Source organism: Phodopus roborovskii, unplaced genomic scaffold (assembly GCF_943737965.1).
Source record: "Phodopus roborovskii unplaced genomic scaffold, PHOROB, whole genome shotgun sequence".
Classification (NCBI taxonomy): Eukaryota; Metazoa; Chordata; class Mammalia; order Rodentia; family Cricetidae; genus Phodopus; species Phodopus roborovskii.
Genome location: NW_026125540.1, coordinates 3,205,445 through 3,226,586, shown reverse-complemented (window position 1 = coordinate 3,226,586; position 21,142 = coordinate 3,205,445).

Sequence of the window (21,142 nt, the reverse complement as noted above, 5' to 3'; positions counted from 1 at the left end):
AAGTAATTGATTGGCTGTGTCAGCACACTTTCATTAGATTCATTATAAAAGATACATCTCTGGGTCGTGGGCCAATTGGACCTCCACTGTAGGCCCTAAATAAATGTTTATCGTTTCATTAAGTAAGAGACAAAATTGCATATAGTGTTATAATCATGAAGTGATATAGGTTTGAAAACAAAATTATGCTAGAGAGGAGAAGGGTGCTGTATAAAAGGGAACTGTTTTATGTCTCAAATTGTCAGTTCAGTGTTGAAGCATTTTGCAGATACAGAGGTCAAAAATGAATTTCATGTAACAAAATGGAACAAGTCAACAAAAAGGAAAGAGATTTTGATGCTTCTGCTGTATTTCCTGTCTCTCTTTCCTGTGAACATTGAAGTAACTTCACAGCTTTAATAAAATTGCTTTGTCTCCCAGGCTCCTCCTTCCCTTTTCAAGGGATCCTGAGTGAACTCAACTTATGAAAACCATACACAGTGGAATTTGTATAATTGCCTGAAACAGTGTTATTTTAAGATACTAATGATATAGAATTTAGTAATTTGCATTTGTAGTTTACCACTTTTCGTTCTTATTATTTTGATATTTCCTTTAATAGCATTTTAATTTTATTATGTTTGTGATATTTCTACTAACTTTATTGCTTGCTTTATATCCCGTGTTAATTACTTTGTTTCTCTTCTAAACTAATTTTCTCCTTCACTACTCAAGGGAATTTTCTCTCACACATAATAGAAGAAAAAAAGCAATGCCTCTAAAATATACACTGTAGCTAGTGTAAAGAAAAATAATTGAGTTTATTAGAAAAATATCTGATGATAATCATTACATATTTACAAAGCAGTGAGCCCAGTAATAAAAACAGAGAATGCACAGCCATTGACTTCCCAGAGCTTACAATAAAGCCAAATACAAAAAATAAATAAACCCTTGATCATATGAATTAAAACCAGAGGAGTAATAAAGTGAAAACAACTGAATATTCAGAAGATTGTAAGTCAGAGCTGTGGGGAACCAGAGAGGAGGGAAGTCTTGTTCTGATGAGAGATTACAGAGGCACATCAGATAATCCATCAAGTGGGATCTGTGGGATGAAAATGATAATATCATCCAAGTATTTTAGATAGTATATTTGGCAGGTCTGGCAGGACTGCAAGTCTTTATGTAGATTGGGCAACCTAAAAGAAAACCTCTTGCCTCTGACTCCCTAATGTGATGCTTAAATGATGTTCTGGAACGTGATTAGATACATTATTATGCACTAAATAAGATGAAAAAACATAGGAATTTAAAAGGGCAAAATTTACAACATGATGTAAAAAAATGTCCAAATATTTTATGGATTTTGAGAAACTTTTTAAAGAAAGATATAAATGTAGACAAAATTTAGTAGTTTTTTCATGAATGTAAATGTTTTGTTATTATTACAACATTTCTAACTATTAACCATTTCATTCAATATAATTCTACTGAAAATCTCCTATGGTGTAGCTTAAGAACTTTTTTTCAGGAAATACAAAAATATGTGATTACTTTAGAGAAAGGAAGCATTTAATGCATTGACATAATTTAGAGTTTGTGTAAATAAAACAATAATTGAGCAACTTTTACTTCTCTGTGCCTTTCTATCTTCATAATACACTTTCCCTATTTTTGAACATTTATTAATTATATAGATAATACATTTTATTATGTCAATTATTTTTCATTTTATGAATATATTCTTTCACTATCAACTATCTTTCTGTAAAATTATTTTTTCAGCAAGTAGATGAATTGTCTAAATTGGTTCTCAAGTTCTTTGTTGCCTTGCTGCTAAGTTATCTAAAATCGGATCAAGCAGCAATGTTATATCACAGTGCACACATCTCTCTTGTTAGCCTTTTAGCTAAAATTTTGTCTTTTAATAATAATTAGCATTTGCATTTGCAGTGATAAAACATGGTTCCATGTATTTTATTCATATGGTATCTTCATACAGTTCTTATAAAATTCGTGCTAATATCCCCATGGTATAGGTCAGAAGACAGGGACCAAACAGTTTAAATGATTTTCTATACAATAAGAATATGGAATTTGGAATATGGTGAAGCCAACTTCTAGAGATCTGCACACAGTATGGTTAGTATCTGAGCTGTAAATAATGTCCTTTAACCCACTCTCCAACCTTCATCTCTGGCAAAAGTAAACTGCTAATCTGATGATGTTTCTGGATCTGATCATTTGGGTCTAATATCTTGAAAGGCAATAACTTCACTAATATGTTTTATTCTGTGATTGTCCTGACAATTTTAGATTCATTGTGCTATCATAGAAGTTGGTGTTTTCATATTACTACTAATGAATTTCCTTCTGAAAAATGATGGAAAAAAATTCATCATTTGACAAAATGTCATTAACAATTTCAACAAAAAATAATCTATTATGCCCAATGATGTCAGAAATTAGTAGCACAATACCACATGCTCAAGAAAAACCTAATAGAGAGGGACCTAAAAGTAGGTATGATTTTTAAATATGTGCCTTAATGACTTCCTTCCTTCCGATAGGCATTCCTTCCTAGTTTCCATCATCACTCAATCAGCTCCCAAGCATGCAGCATATGAGTCTGTGGGTTGCTTCTTCTTCAGATGATAACAAATGGTGACAACTAAGGCATTTAAATATAATGCATTTCTATTTTTAAAGAACCCACTATTTGTTGATTTGAAGGCATGTTCTGGGAATAGATTGAACAAAAAACATTGCATATGATCAGCAAGTGTGAACAAACAAACTATAAGGGAAAAACAAAACAAAATAAAACAAAACAGGAGTGAAGGTCCATGTACATACACAGGCAAGAATGCCAGAAAATGTGACACCAACAAATCTTAAATCATAGATAGAAATACCAGCAAGAGATAAGAGAGATACAGGTCATAGTAGGGTATGACTGACAGAGACCAGCTGCAGTCATACAGGGTATTGTTCTTCTGATAAACAGAAAAATGTTAGAGCCTACTTATTAATAATATATATCTCTTTTCAGATAATTAAGATGATGAAGATTACAGAATTTCTTAATGGTGTGATAGTAAAATATACAAAGGGAAAATCTATATTGGAGTGTGTGGAAGGAGATCAAAAGTAGTCACAGCAGTTAAATCAAACACTGAGCTCTTTTGATGTCTCAAAGCTCTATTAGATAATTCAAATAAGAAAGAGTTTGTGAATATGGAGTAACAGACTATCATATACATAGCTTCTGAAACCACTCTAAATCCAGTCACTGCACAGGACTGAGAATGGAAGATATGGAAAGAAGCTGGGCTGCAAAAATGACCATATGTATGTATGTATGTATGTATGTATGTATGTATATATATATATACATATATATGTATATATATACATATATAATTATTTTCAGTAGAATTAGGAAGATTTACTACAATTTCAGTTTTAGGGAGACAAGTGGGTGTCTGGCTGAATGTAATGTGACTAATGTGAAAGGATGTGGGTTTTCCATGCTGCCTAAACTGAGTAAGAACTGACTGTATAGAGCCCGTTATCCTCCTGGAATTCTCCCATGAATATTTACCTCCTGGGCCATTATGCATCATAACTTCAGCTTTCTTGCTTCCTCTTACTTCCAGTCATGATAATTTTCACTGTTGTATAGTTTAATCTGTCAAGCACAATTACATTCTTGTAGAATCCCTAAATAAGTAAATATTTTTGAACAAGTTGGAAAATTGTTTAAAGATCATATAAAAGAAGAAATCCCTCTTCATGATGAATTAACCTGGGTCTTATATAATTTTATAGTAGTTTTTTTATTTATTAAGGTAAGTATACTGAATAGACATTTTTTTTTCCAAAGAAAACCTCAAAAAGTCTGATCAGTTGTTCTAGGTATATTTAGGCACTATATATCATGTCCACTTTGGGACATCTGTCCATACATATTAGTATCATTATTATGAAAAAAATGACAGGAATCAAATAAAGAAAGAACATATGAATAAAGAAAACTTTTTCTGTCTCTAAGTTGGGACAACTGCTATAGAAAGCTCATGGATATTGGAAATACCATAGACCTCAGTTGTTCATAGACATGCTGTCCATAAGGACACTATGCCAAGTACTCAGCAAACAGAAAAACCTAAGGGTCATTCCATGTGTGGATCTGTAAAGAAGCTGTGGTATTCAATGGGAAAATCATCTACTATAGACATCAGGAAGGATGAGGATAAGGACAACAGAAATGAACTTGTGGGCGTCTGGGTAATGGAAATCAACCAGACACAGAGATAATAACATATGATGTTTGTGAAAGCATAGATCCCTACAAGGAGTGTTTAACTGATAGATACAGGGAGATTTGATAGGGTTATTCAAAGTTGCATGATAATATACTATATGTAGTATAATAGTTTACAATTTATTTTATTTAAAAAGTAAGTATGCAGGGGTTAAAAGTACACAAGGGCATGGATGAATATATCAACTTGCTTCATTCTGTCATCAATTAAACACGTGCATTAACACATCATACATAATGAAAGTCTGGAGAGATGGCTCAGTGGTGAAGGCATTTGGTGCTAATTTGTAAGATCTGGATTTGAATACAAATGCACATATCCAACAGTTTACTATTTCCTGTTACTTTTGTATTAGGGATTTTGATGTCTTCTTTGGCCTGAGTGGTTACCTACATACACATGGTTCACATAAACACATTCAAGTGAGCACACATAAACATAAAATAAAATACCAAATGAGCAAATACAAATTTAAAAACGAATAAGTAAAGAAAAGAGAAGAATTTTCAAAACCAAATACCATAAAAATTAGAATAAGCCTGCCCTGCCATGCCAGACTATCTGGAGCCTGCCCTCATCTCGTTGTCCCCCCACCCCCATTTGCCCTCTGAGGTGAGTGTTTTGCCAGCTTATATCCAACACCCTCCACCATCTCCTTGGAATTTCTTGGGTCAGCTCTGCATGTAATGGAACCCCCTGCCTTGCCAGATCATCTGGAGCCTGCCCTCATCTCAGTTGTGACCCTCATATGCCCTTGGCTTGAGGTGAGTCTGGGGCCAGCTCAAGTCCAGCACCCCAGCCTTTCCTTGGAAATTTCCTTGGAAATTTCACATAGAGTTGGCTCTATGTGAAACAGACACACCCTGGCATACTGACTACATAGAGGCAGCCCTCATCTCAGCTTGGCTCTATCTCTTGACCCCTCCCCTATATTCACTGTTTGAGTGAACCCTCCCGGTATGCTGCACCACACAGATCCTGTCCCCATCTCAGTTTTGGCTTCCCCATGTCCTCTGCTTCATCCTTGGCCTCTCTATGCCCTCTGAGTAAGAACTCCAAGAGAAATCAGACCAACCAGAGTTACTGACATCAAAGTCCTGACCCAACTACTCCACCTGGAAAGGAGAATATAACAGAGACCCCACCTGCACCCACTGGAAGAAGGGATAGGAAGATAACAGTACAAGGACACATTCAACAATAGAAAGACCAATTTGATACCACCAGAATCTACGGACGCTACACCAATAAGATCTAAACATACTAATACAGATAAAGCAGAAGAGAAAAACCTTAAACACAGATTTATGAAGATGATACAGACCCTCAAAAAGGAAATGAGAAAAATCTCTTAAATAAATGGAATCACTATCAATGGAGAAAACAAGATATTCCATGACAACAGACATTAAGGAAATCCAAAGAATCTTCACGTCATACTTTGAAAACATGTACTACAACAAATTGGAAAGCTTAAAGGAAATGGACAATTTTCTGATAGACAACACAAAAATTAAATCAAGAACAGCTAAGCAAATTAAATAGACCTATAACCCCTAACAAAATAGAAGCAGTCATCAAAATTCTCAAGAAGCTAGCCACCCAAACACCAAATAATTGAGTTAAAGAGTGGGTACAGAACTAAACAGAGAATTCTCAATAGATTAATATAAAGTGGATGAAAGACACTTAAGAAACTGCTCGACATCCTTAGCCATCAGGGAAATGCAAATCTAAACAACTCTGAGAAACCATATAACACCTGTCAGAATGTCTAAAATGTTAAATACCAAAGGCAGTTTATTCTGGAGAGGATATAGAGAAAAGAGAATGCTTCTCCGTTGCTGGTGTGAGTGAAAAGTGGTATAGCTACTTTGGAAATCAATATGACTAGTCCTCCCGTAAATGGAAACCTGTCTACCTGAAGATCCAGCAATTCCACTCTTACGCATATACCCAAAGGATGCACATTTATACAACAAGGACATCTGTTCAAATATTTTCATAACAGCACTATGTATACTAACCAGAACCTGGAATCCCCCTACATGCTCCACAATTAAAGAATGGATACAGAAAATGTGATCCATTTACACAATTGAGTACTACTTAGCAGAAAAAAAACAATGGAATCTTGAAATTTGCAGGCATATATATGTAAGTAGAAGAACATAATAATTGAGGTAACCCAGTCACAGAAAGAAAAACATGGTATATACTCACTCATATATGGATATTAGACATATAGAAAATATTTACCAGATTATAATCCATACCTCCAGAAAACCAAGATAACAAGGAGGACCAAAAGAGAGACATAAACAGTCCCCCGGAGAAGAGGAATGGGACAAGAACCCCGGAACAAATTTGGAGCACATGGGAAAGAGGGATGATGTAAGAGAAAGAGGAGAGGAGAAGAGGAGGGGAAGGAGAACATTAGAGATCATGAAGATTGAATGGGGAGATAAATAGAGGAGAGCAAGAAAAGAGATACATCACTAGAGGGAGCCATTATAGCTTTAAAGAGAAATCTGGCACCAGGTAAATGTACAGAAATCCACAAGGATGACCCCAAATAGAAATCTAAATAATAGTGGAGAGGTTACTTTAAATGACCTTCTTCTATGAGCATGATTACTACCTTAAATGCTCTATCCTAGAACCTTCATCCAGTAAGTGATCAAAGCAGAAGCAGAGATCCACATCTAAGCACAGAGCCAAACTACTGGAATCCACTTTAAGAGAAAGAGGAGTGATCAACAAACGGGTCAAGACCACACTGGGAAAAACCACAGGAACAGCTTACCTGAGCAAGTGGGAACTCATGGACCCCAATCTGACACCCAGAGAACCAACATAGGACCAAACCAGGCCCTCTGAAAGTGGGTGTCAGATAGAAGGACTGGGCAGTCTATGGGGCCTCTGGCAGTGGAACCAGGATGTAGCCCTAGTGCAAATGGGAGCCCATTCTCCATGGAGGGATACTTCCTTAGCCTAGATACATGAGAAGGGCCTAGGCCCTACCCCAAATGACTTGACAGACTTTGATATCTCTCATGGAAGGCCTTACCCTCCCTGGGGAGTAGATGGGGATGGGATGGTGGGGTTCAATGGGGGTATGTGAGAACGGGATAGAGAAGGAACTGGGATTGATATGTAAAACAGGAATAAAAAGCAAGAAAATGATTAGAAAAAATAGAGATATAACAGCCATCTCTATTGTTTAATTTTCTGTCTACTAGGCACTGACCAAGGATCCTATACCTGATTCTATCAACACTGCTACTGCTTCTTTCTTGTTCTCAGGTACTGAATTTCTCAGTTGCTATTGGGAAAGCCATAATGTTACAGGTTATCTAAGTGTAGTAATAGAAAATTCTATATTATAAAATGTAATTCACTGGTCAGTTTTCTCTACTCAAATCACCACTCTGTTCAGAACTGTGAAACATATTCTTTGTTTTGATCTGTTTTTAGCTCGTTTTGCTTAAGGAATTTATTGTGTAACAAAAAATAAATAAATAAAATAAAATGAAAGAGAGTCACTCGGTGCATGAGGGTAGATAATATGTGCCCTGACTAGGTAGAGCTGCTGTTTTCAATCATCTTCATATAACAAGGTAGCAAAAATGATGCCTTATAAGAAACAGAGTTTATTTCTTCAGGTCTTCAGCATTCCAAGAGAGTCTCCTTCTGGGTTCTGCCATTTCATTTTCTTGTGTGTTCTCATGTGATTAATGTTTCCAGAATATTCTGTGATCCTCATTGTGTGGAAAATAGTTCCATTCCCAAGTGTTGTATTTGCATGATTCAGTTGTTTCAAAGAGGCCTGAGTACTATCACATTTAGCCTGTGAATTTGGGTGGCAGTATAAAAACACTGATGCCTATTCAGGTCCCTTTTTTCACACTGTATTATAGAGATGACAGTAAAACACATAGTGTGAACTAATGTGGGCTCATGCACATCTTCTTCTAATCCGGTCCTGGCAAACCAACAACCCTCTTAACAAGTGACACAAACAAACAATTTTCCCCCATTTTCCTCTAATTTATTTCTTTGTTGTGTGTGTACTTTCATGCATTAACATGTGTTTTTGCTGGAGGTGAGCATATCATGGTGTATAATTGAGGATTAAAGGTAACTAAAATTAACCATTTCTCTAGCCATGTGTCTATCAGGGATCAAAGTCAGATTATCAGGATTTGCAACAAATGTGTTTTTGTTTGAACCATATTTAAGATGGCATTTAGTTTTTAGGGTCTTTCTTTTTTTTTTCTGAATTCTCAAATCACAATTCTCAGCAAAGATGAAAATTAAGATCATCTATAGACAAGGTTAGCACAAGGTTTTTATTTTAATCAACCCAGATAACTGATATAATTGAACTTTTTCAGTAATTACTATAAGTCTAGGAAGCCAGCATTGTGTCTAGCATTGCTATCCTGATTAAAAAGCATCTAGTTGTCATATAGTTATGAGTAAGGAGGTAATTGTATTCTAATTCCAATGCAGAAACTTCTCAGAGGGACTTGTACTTTATGTTGACAGTCCCCAGTGTTCAGAGTAAGCACAGATCTCACACCACCTTCTTTCCATGTGATGTAGCCATGTGTCTTCTGATAAAGTCAACCACCTCAGGCTTTCTTCTTTAGTGCATTGATGAGGGGATGCAGTATAATATGGAAAACGGTGGAGCTTTTGGTCTCTCTTCATTGTATAAATAAATAAACAGATAATGAATAATAAATGCTTAAAATCACATATATTTGTTATTTATTGGTAGATTTAAAACATTAAAACATTTCATTTGTTGCAAGGTAAAAATTTAAACTTAATAAACATGTACAATACCCCATTTGCTGAGAGTGGGATTTCATACTCCTATTCCCTGCATACTGCTGTTTTGATTGGTAATTATCCTGTTTAAACCTTGTGCATGCAGTCATGCATGCAATAGAGAGTCCTATTGAGCTGTTTTCTTCTTCACTTCTATGTTTCTCTCCCAATCTGTCTGTCTGTCTTTATTTTGAATATAGTACTGGACCTTTCTCAGATTGTATTATTTTTCATAAATTACTTGTAATATTTCGCTTTTATACTAATTTTTCATTTATACTTGCTCTTGCCTTTAGAATTTTATTTTTAATATTTAATTCACTTATACTTTCATTCATAGACATAGTGCAATCAGTTTTATTTCCACTTTAAGTAGATCTTGAATCACCCAGGGATAGTGAGATAGTTTTCTGGATATGTCTTTGAGATCATTTCAGGAGATGACTAAGTGATAGATAACTCTACATCAATAATTGGAAATGTCACCCTGTGATTTGGTGACCCACCTCAAGCAAAGAGGTAACTGTGAAAAAAGAAAGCCAGTACTCTTTCTCTGCTTCCTGATCAGCTTGATATGAAGAGTCCTGCTGCAGCATCTTCTTCCTGCCAGGACCATCTGAGACCAAGAACAACCTCAATATTCCTCTTTGTGCTGTTTTTTGCCACCATGATTCAGAAGTGACTATTACAACACAAGAGTGCTTTACACTTTATATCTTTTAAAATCCCTGTTTTAATGTGGAGGGTTTCTGACCATGTAACCCTATGTGGTATTTCTCCATTTACTATGTCAGTGCCTCACTTAATTCCATTTGAAGTATTGCTTTTTCAGTTTTATAGTGTATATTTAAATTTTTGTATATCCTATAACATTGATTAGAGCTACCATTTTTAACCTGTTTCCTCAATGCCTTTCTATTATATTAAACATATTTAAACCCCTTGTCTAAATTACATAATCATGTGTTTTTGATTTTCTCAGGGTTTTTATGTTATACTTATATGTTGATCAATATCGTGAATGTTGTTATCTTACCTCAGTATAATTTTGAAATTACATATAGTGGGTATTTTGTATATATACTATCACTGTTAAGTAAGGATTCTTCACTCCTTTTTTGGAGATGATTGGTGAGCCAGGCTTATCTTGACAAAGACAGCTATGGATATAAGTAGCATTGTCAGTTGATGGCAATGGAGGTTGATTTGTCCCTGCATTCAGTTAAAACAATAAAAAGTCTCTTTTTTGGCAACCATTGGTTATTCTGAAAAACTTATGATGGAAGGTTCTTCTACTTTACATAGATTGGACACTTACTATGAATTCTGAGGAGAGAATGCTTGTTCTGAAAGTGATTCTGCTGATTCTCCAGAGAATAACTAATGTAACCTGCATGGCTTACCCAAGAATCAAACATGAGCATATCCCAGGCACTACTCTGATTTCTCAAACACAAATTGATTGATCTGGTGATCAGAAAACCTGATGCCCACCTCAAGCTTTGCTTGTGGATGTCTGCTCTAAACAGTTTGCCTCTGGCTTATTGACTTATTAGCCATTATTCTCAGTGTGTAATTTTTTCTGTGTTGAGAGTCTTATGGATATTTATCTTGTTCACTCATAAACTTTCAACTTAATTCACTGTAGCTTTCCAGGAACACTTAAATCTCTAAACATATCTGCAGAATATCACTTACCAGTTTGATACTTTGTATCATCTGGTCACTTTGAGCCTTGCTGAACATTGTACCCATTATTCTTTAAGTTTTTTTTCCCTCCAAATAGTACTTCTCAGATTTAACAAGAAAAGTACTCTTCTCCTGGGAAGAAATTTTCATTCATTTTAGATCATCTCTAAAATCCTTTCTTCTGATTTTTTCCCTCTAATTCATCCTCTTTGCAAACTCTCCAATACTTTAAAACATAGTATTGTAATACTTGATTTTTAAAAAGTTGACAGAAAGGCCATATTATGTTATCAAATATAATGAATCTATCTGATAATTATTAATAAGTACTTATTAGAAATGTATGCCAAATATATTATTAACTATTGAAATGGTGATAGTTCATTGTGAAATAAGTAACAAGAATATGAATCTTTACAAGTGGTTATGATTTGCATAACATTGCAGAGAAACAGGTAAATAATTCTTATGGCTATCAAAAGGAGTAAATTATAAATGTGATGCATAAATGTCTTAGATGCTATTGACAACAGATGGCCAAATTTCAACAACGATGAGAATTTACAGTATTACTTTACTAGCCAATTCCACTTCCTTCTCCTTCTTGTCCTGTCACTTACATCTTTAAAAAAATATATTTATAAATCAATGAAACTATAAATATTACCACAGTGAGTACTGTTAAAAAATAATGTTTATTTCACCATGCTCTACCTGATAAATTCATAAAATATAAAATAAATTTACAAAATGTTGAAATGTCCTTATTGTTTTCCAACTGTGTTCTAATGAAATTGAATGGGAAGGAGTGCAAGAGAACGCTGTCTTTTAGGCATGATTTGACTGCCACACTGCTAATTTGGTAAAGGGTGCAGCAGCCGGCTTAAGCTATATGAGCTATAAAGCCAAAAACTCAAGCTTAATCACATAAACTCAGTACAGTCATACTCACAAAAGAAAATAACTTTTTTTTAAAGAAACAGACACTCAATTCATATGACATATTAAAAAACAAACACAAAGCAAACAGTAATTGTTTAATTATGTAACACACATTAATTGTTACTTCCCAATTTATTTCCTGACCCAGCTGTCCCAATTTCTGGAGAAGTGCATTGTTTCATCCAACCCTACCATGTTATACTGACTGAGGTAACTGAGGGATTATACTGTTTTTTAAAATAGCATATTTTTCCAGTTTATTAATTATATCATATCTAGGTAGATAGTTGCATGATTTTTCTCTTTTGTGAGTGCAAATTGATTCCAAAAGAAAACATATCATTTTATGTGACGAACACAAACTCGGTGCTCACTAAAACAGTGAGTGAAAATATGCTAATTATTGTAACCTGCATCATAGAGAAAAGACCTTTCCTTAGTTCACCTTGGGTAGATACATAATGCAAGGTGAGGTGATCTCAGGTATTTCCTTTTTATTCTCACGTTACTCTCGCTTTGGTTTCACAATATAAGCTTTACTTAAGTCTCTTTCACATTGAAATCTTACCAATTTGTGTAGAACATTGTATTTTCCAGTTTTCTTCAGGGTCCTATTTTTCATTTCCTTTGCCTCTAGTATTGTTTTTGATAATTAAAGTGATAACAAAACCTGTAGACTCATCACCAATGAATATTTATTTATGTTAATGTAACTGTCCATTGCCTCCAGATTCTCTTCATGTCTTTGGAAACAGGTGTAGTTGATACTATTTCTTTCTAATGTAAAAGATTGTAATGTTGACTATAAAGATATAGACACAGATTCTTTTAAGAAATTGAAATTATAATCAATAAAAAGTTTCTGGAAAATAAGTTTTCTTTCTGTAAGAAATGATGTGTATATGTGTGTATATTTGTGCATGCATGTCTGTGTGCGTGTCTATGTGTGTATGTGTTTGTGTGTCTATATCTGTATGTGATACATATTTCACAATAGAAATAGGGTGCTTTCCTGAAAAGTCACATTCTTAACATTTTTTACCCCCTTCCAAAACAAAAATAAACTATTAAAATTTTGTTGAATTGATTGTTTTAGAATTTTGAAGACTTTTTTTTTCTGAGACTAAAACTATCTCTATTATTTGGTTATAAAATAAAACTATTGTTCCAGTCAATCAATATATTTCCATTTGCTTTATATATTACAGATAGACAATCAGACAATTTTGCTTTCTATCCTAATTCTAAAACCTTTGCAATGTTTCTAGACTTATTACTATTATGATGTATGACTTATTTGCATTTATTTTTACATCTGGAATCAGAGGAAAGTTAACATTTTTAATACACAGTAATGTTATCTCACCTTGTAATAATAAAAGTGTGTGTACATAATGAAATTCTTTCAAATATTCACATTTAAAACTGGATATCTTTAAAATGTGCCCTAATGAATATATTGTTTGAAATCTCATACAATATGTTTAGAGTAGATAAATTACATTGTTCATAGGATATTTCTTCCTTGCTACAGGAATGAATTTCTCATGAGGGAGTTTGACTTCTCGTTACCCACTGGGAGTCTGTGATGCTTTAAACTAAATAACCATTAATGTTTTCCAAGATGGCACAATATAGAGTTACACATCCATAAATTGACATGCTTCACAGTAGCACAGCGCTCTGAGAATCAGTGTGCTACCAAATCCATATACTTTAAATCACTGTGTTTAAGTAATAGACATGTTCCTTTCTAACAGCCAAGTCTTGTCAGAATCCATGGGCACATGATAATTTACCTCCAGGAGACTGCTTAAGTAAACAATCAAGGGTGCCTATAGTAAGAACACAGATCTTAATAGTCTGTAGAACACCAAGGCTAGACCCCCTCCCAGTTCTCTTTCTGTGCTGTCACTGTGTTTGGGGAGATCTCACAGAAGATGAAAGCTCTGAGGCTTTGATTTGGGATTAAACCAGCCCTTTTAGTCACAACCAAGATTATTTTTTTTTAAAGCATTTCATCTGAATTTCAACTCTCAATCAGTGGAGTAAAGCTGCTGAAGCATTCAGGAAGATAAATTCTGAAGCTGAAGACAGATATACAATTTGAAGATTTTATCAGAGGGAACAGTCAGCCAGTCTGTGAAAGAAATGCAATCTTAAATCATTTAAATATTTCACTAGCAGAAAGAGTAAATTGGTCTGAGGAATAACACTTTGGAATGAGAGCAACACAATTTACTCTATCATTGAACATTGAAAAATGTTTACTAGGAACAATTCTTTTTCTGGTTATTTAATGCATGCACATGTATACATTTTTGCATCTCAGTAGTGATTTTATCTTTTTAGGTCAGATATTATAGCAGACTGGTTAAAATATTAGCATTTCTAGTTATTAAGGTATTTAACAGATTTGTGTGTTTCTAACTGGCAATTATATGACAATTTTTATATAATCTACAGCTTATTCGTTCATCTGTTTACTTGAAATGCAGAGTTCAAATTTGTTCACAAATGTATACTTTATTGTCTCACTATATTTGTGTATATGCATAAGCAGATCTCAGACCCAAAGATAAATGTGACTGAAATCTGAGTCAATATGAGAATAAAGTCAGAGGTTCATAAATCTAAATAATTCTCAAATAATTTTATCCTTTAAAATTTATGTCAAATAATTTAATTATAGAATAACTATAAACAAAATCATTTCACATTAGGGGCCTTACATGAATCACCAAGCTAGTTAGAAGTTAAACATCTGGGGTAGTATTTAAAATGATGCTTTTCATAATATTTTCGGCTTCATTTCTTAAGCACAGACGCATTAGTCATAGGAAATGAAGCCATGTATATTATAAAATTGAGAAGAAAAATTCTAAAAAAATACTTTATTAAAGTATAAACTTTTAATTCAGACATTTTAATGATTAACCTATTTCTGTGTTGTTTTTAATTCTAGCATTGTATATGTATCAAAACCTTTCTCATGATCTGCCAGATGATAGACAGACAGATAGCTATAGACAGATACATGTAATAGAGAGACAGAAATGCAGATAAACAACAGGTTACTCGACAAGACTTACCTTACCTTATCCTGCACTAAAATATAAAGACAAACAACAAAACAACAACAAAACAGAAGGAGCAAATGGTGAAATAAGTGAATTGAGACTGTAGGAGGGAGTTGGTAGGGAAAACAGATTTGCAAATGAACATACTTTGTTGTATATACTTACAATATTCAATGAGTAAACTTATTATTGCGTAAAACGTGACTCACTGGCGCCATAGGAAAAATGTATAGTAAGTCAAGGTGACAAACAGTGTGGCATATAGGGGATAGTTTTGAGAACAGTAATCCTACCACCCAAACACCATAACATCTTGCTATAGTATTTGCCATTTCCAGGTTAGCTATCTCTGAGTTAATGAGGACACGAGTTTGATTGCCTTTGTTGTTAGCACACAATACATTATTGTTCAAAATCTCCTTTAGAATTTTGTCTAACTATGACTTTCCAGACAGCTGCCCCATATTTTTGGGAAAGCTTACATATATCTTACAATGAGGCAAATTGATGATGTCTTAACCATCAGGTTCAGAATCCATTAATGATTAAAAACTGACTTATAAGGCTTTTCTTGGTGCAAAGGAAATGTACTATTTCATGTAACTTTAAAAACTTAGATGTTAATGTCTCCTTGGCAATAGGTAATGGTTTATGTTAAATGCCTATTTAAAATATGCAAGTCCATTATCATTCTTAGCCTTTAAATAGATCATAGAGTTATACGATAATACATTTTAAAATTTTTTTTTGTCTTTTTACATATCAATCCCAGTTCCCACTCCCTCCCTCGCCCGTTTTCTCCTTCTTTCCCATGCCCCCCGGACACCCCTACCATCCCATCACACCCACTCCACAGGGAGGCTGGTGTCTTCCAGGAGGGGGTCAACAAAATCTGTCAAGTCATTTGGAGTAGGGACTAGGCCCTCCTTCCTGCCTCTAGGTTAAGGGAGTATCAGTCCATGGGGATTGTGCACCCAAAGTCCTTTTGTGCACCAGGGGTACATCCTGGTTCCTCAGTCAGAGGTCCCTTAGACTGCGCAGGCCTTCTAACTGAGACCCATGTTCAAGGGATCTGAGTTGGTTCAATTCTGGTTTCCCAGCTATCAGTCTGGTGTCCCATTGGCTCCTCCTTGTTCAGGTCAGCTATCTCTGTGGGTTTCTGTAGCCTGGTCTTGTACTCCCTCTCTGCATCTGGATACCAGTTTGGCTCAGTGTTTAGCTGTGGGTATCTGCTTCTGTTTCTATCAGCTACTAGATGAGGGCACTATGCTGGTGGATAAGTTACTCATCAACCTCATTATCAGGGAAGGGCATTTATGGGAACCTTTCCACTGTTGCTCAGTTTGTGAGTTGAGGTCAGTCTTATAGGTCTCTGGATATTTCTCTAGGTTCAGTTTTCTCTTCAAACCTATAATGGCTCCCTGCTTTATGGTATCTCTCTCTCTTATTTTTCTCTTATCTATTATTCCCCTGACTCAGTCTTCTTAGTCCCATGTGCTTTCCTCTCCTCCCCTTCTCTTTCTCCTAGCTCGCACTCCATACATTGCCCCTCCCACTCCCAATATGCTCAGGAGATCTTGTTCCTTTCCCCTTCTGTGAAGGATCTTGTATGAATCTCTTAGATTCTTCCTTGTATCCTACTTTCTCTAGCGGTGTATCTTATAGGCTGGTGATCCTTTGCTCTATGTCTAACGTCCATATATGAGTGAGTACATACCATATTCTTCTTTTTGTGACTGGGTTAGCTCATTCAAGATGTTTTTTTTCAAGTTTCTTCCATTTGCCTGTGAATTTCAAGATTCCATTAGTTTATTTTCCACAGAGTAGCATTCCATTGAGTAAATGTGCCATGATAGTACATTTTTATTATTATTTAATTTCTCAGATAGTGGAAAAAGAAGTAGAGTTGCGATAAATAATTTTCCTAACTCAAAACTAGTCTGAGGTACTGATAAAAGCAATGCAGAAAATGATAGTAAACTTAACATTTGATATAAAATTAGTAAGAAATAATATAAAATAATTTACTATTCATTAAAATGTAAATATTAAGAATAAACAGTAGAGTAAAATGACAATGTCCATACATATTATAGTATACAGATGAGAAAAAAGATAAAAGGAGTGTTTCAATCATTCATAGTAGCATGAAAAATAAAAGACCCAGAGCCAAATATTGAGGTTCATTCTTGACACTGAAGCTCAAAGAAGCAAAGCAGCCAAGCCAGTATAGATCCTACTTCTGCCAAGCTGAAATGGCAACCCTGTCTCCCTGAATCCTCATAGGCAAAATCTCTGAGTTTCTGTCTCCTTCTCCATATATTCGTTTCTCTACCTAGCCATATTACTACTGTCCCTGGTGCTGGGATTAAAGGCATGAGCTTTGTTTTACTCTTCAGGTTGTTTTACTCTTCAAGGTCAGGGTGGCCTTGAACTGAGAGAGATCTATCTGTCTGTCTCTTGAATCCTGGAACTAAAAGTGTGTGCAACTACTACCTAGTTTGTACAGCTAACTAGTGTGGCTGTCTTTGTTTCCTGATATTTCAGGCAATGTTTATTAAAGCTTGAATAATATATAGCCACAATTTCCCATGTTTATCAAATACAAAAAAGAAGAAGGCTATAACTCACATAAGAAAAAGTATATACAATAATTACAATGAGTATATTCAATATATACAGTGAATAAGTGCGTTAACAATGAATACATTTGACAAATAAAAAAAATACTTTCGTGTCTTTCCTATCTTGGTGAGTTCAAAGTTATGTACCTAATTTACCTTTTATCCTAATTTTCATTATGAAATCAAGATTATCTTTTAATGTCCCTCAAACTTTTATAATTTACATTTGTTTAGTGAGTTTCTTTTCTGGATCTGATAAACAACGAAAACTACAACTATAATTATCCAGTCTTCAACTCCCTCAGAGATCAAAGAAGAAAATAAAATTAACTGAGTAAGCAAGGAGTACAAGCAAAGAACTTTCAAAAAATGTGAGAAATTACAGAAACACCTAACTGCCTGGACAGTCACATGAGGTTCCTCTTCAACATTGGGGCTTCCATTTTTAGCCTGCCAGCCTATCATTTCCTACAGACTTTTCTGTGAAGCAGGATAATCTGAAGGATACTCCTGCCTTATCTTGGTTAGATGGTTAGATTTACAGTCACTTTTTTTTTTTTTTTTTTTTTTTTTTTGCTGTCCTGTATGTTCAATTTGGATAGCATACTGAAGTCATTGAGGTAAGGGCGAAAGTAAAGTCTATGTGCATTTTTTTTGTTTGTTCCATATCATCTTCTCTTTAGTTCCTTTCATGTCAATTATCTTCTTGAAGTAGATTGGTGCTGCCAGGAGCAGACATGTCTCATTTTCATAAAAAAGAACTTATATTATTAAGACATGTAGATCTCTGAAGTGTTTGAAGTTGGCCTATCTAAAATAGATCTCAGTTTGACCTTGAATACATACCCAGTATGACTGCACATTCAATGATAATAGTCAGCTAATTACAAATCTACATTTCCTTTTCATCCTATATAGTTTGTAATAACTTTCAAGAACTAGAAATTTGCATTGCATTGATAACTGGGCTTAATAAATACAATACTTTGAAGGAGATTAGAAACATATGTACAGCATGTTTTAACAACATTATTTTAAAATTTTTGTCTATATATAATATTTGTATACAATATAGAGAAGTCAAATTCTGTATAAAATATTTAAAACTAGCAATTTCTCTTTAAGAGTAAAAACTGATCTACTTTTTATCTTATTATATTTATATCCTATATTCTACCTTTTCTCTATTCAGAGTAGATTCAATAATCTGCCCTTTTATTTGATCCTATCTCTATCCCCCATGTTTTAAAAGAAAAAACTTGAATAGAATTTTCTTTGTTCAACTTTATTCCTGACTGTAACCAACAAAATTTGTAACCAATCCTCCTAAACAATGACAAATATCCATAATCCTATGAGTGACCAAATTCACTCCACCTTGGGGATGTGTACATCATGTTCTTAAAGTTGCTCTCTACTGTCTGGGGATGTATTTACAGGATCTTGAAAAGAAAAATTTGGGTTAACTCTGAAGCTGTATCATTTTTGTCTAATCTCTGCATAATGGGACAGTGCAGGGCTTGTCTCAAATCCTGTCTGGAGCAGTCTGTGAGGCTGGATCATCTCCACTAGCCACCTCAATATTGTACTGAGTAGTATCTATAAGGCTGGATCATCTCAGCTAGCCACTTTGAATTTGTTCTGAGCATTTTGTAGTTCAAAGTTGATCTTTTTTTGGTGCTGTTTAATGGGGTTATCATAGTCTTGGTAAAATTGTCCCTGTGGGGTTCCTCCTCCTCTTGCTCTTCCTCCTCTTCCTCCTTTTTTACTTCTCTTTTTTCAAGACAGGATTTCTCTATTTTAATGATCCTGGCTGTCATAAAACTCACTTTGTAGATCAGGCTAGCCTCAAACTCAGAGAAATCCATCTGCCTGTCTCCTAAATCCTGGGATTAAAGTTGTGTGCCACCACTGCCTACCTTTTACAGCTAACTAGTATGGCTGTCTTTGTTTTCTGTATCCCAAAGCAAGCTTTAATAAATCACAAATAATATATCACCACAATTCATATAGAAAAAATGTACATTTTTTTAATCAACTATGTGAGATAAATGAATAGATTTTATGCAAACTGAAAGATGAACATATGAAAACAAAAAGAGGTAAGCAAAGATATGTTTAAAATAGATACATACTACTTGTAACACAAATAAAATACTCAGAGACTGATATTGGGATTCAAACTTCAAGCTCAGTAGCTAACGATTAGCTGTCTCTTCTAGCTCAGGCTGAAAGGGCTGAATCACGCACTAGCTCTTTACCAAGGCTCAAGCTTCTGTCTCTCATCAGTATAGCTGGAGAGAGAAAAGCTCCTATCTTCAATGTGACTGGAAAATGAGCCCTCCTCAGATACCTTGCTTCTGTCTTATACACTGCCCTAATGTTGAGATTAAAGATGTGAGCTATAATTCTTTTAGACTGATTCACTCTTGACCAGATCTAGATGGCCTTGAACTCAGAGAGATCCATCTATCTCTTAATCCTGAGTCTTAGGATTAAAGATATGTACCACCACCTCCTATCTTCTGGCTGCTGAGATTAAAGGAGTTTGACTGGCTTCTAAGGCTCGTGGCTGACTTTGCTTTTCTGAATCCTCAGTCAAGCTGTTATAAATCATAAATAATGCATCACTAAAACTACTGTTTCCAATAAGAACTATGTCGTATAACATTTAAACATGAAAAGGAAGTGCTATCCAGATGGCTCAGATAATAAGAGTACATACTGCTTTTGCAGAAGACCTCAATTCAGTTTAGTTTCAAACATCCACGTTGAGTGGCACTAAACTGTTTGTAACCACAGCTCCAGGGGATTCTGTAGCAACATAGGGTATCTGAACTCAGATGCAAAAACTCCAAGAAGATACAAAACTAATAGAATTACAAAAAAAAAATCTTCAATTTGATTATAAATTTAAAGAGAGAACAGAGTAGAAAATTATGTTAAATCTTTTTCAACACAAAATGCAAAATCACAACCTGTGATTTTCAATTTAGCTAATTTTGGCTATGTAGTTTTCTCAAATAGATAAAAATATAGCCAATTGGAAAATAGTAAAATATTATTTATCACTTGGCAAAGATGTAAATTAATTGCAAGACAAGAGGCGAACAGATAATTAATAAATATGTGAATAAATAATTCATAGGCAAAACAGACAATACACAAAATGATGCTAAATATCACTCATAAAGTCAAGATTTCAGTGGTATACATATTTAATATCTCACAATTTGAATGTAATCAAACAGTGAGAGAAGCTAAGTATCTATCACAGTCTTTTTTGGCATCATTTGTTAAAGTAACCAAGCACACTTTCCTGATTTCTAAGTTTCATTGGTGTAACTAAGTCCATAAATTTTTTTTCTTTTGCAATGTAGAAGTGCTCATAAATTGATATATTTTAATAGTAATACTTTAATAAGATTTCCAGATACATGCAGAGACCAATATTACTTAAAGAGCTAATTAAATTGCCCATTATCTTTCTAAAGGACACTGAGCTGCTTCTGTGGGGGTGATCTCTTTAAGTTACATGTTAACTAAATTAAAATCAGGGCACTAGAAGTTTGGCCTTACAAGAAAATGAAACACACACAAACATATATGGACATTTTCTATACTAGTAAAAATGACCTTCTTCTGTGAAGATATTCTA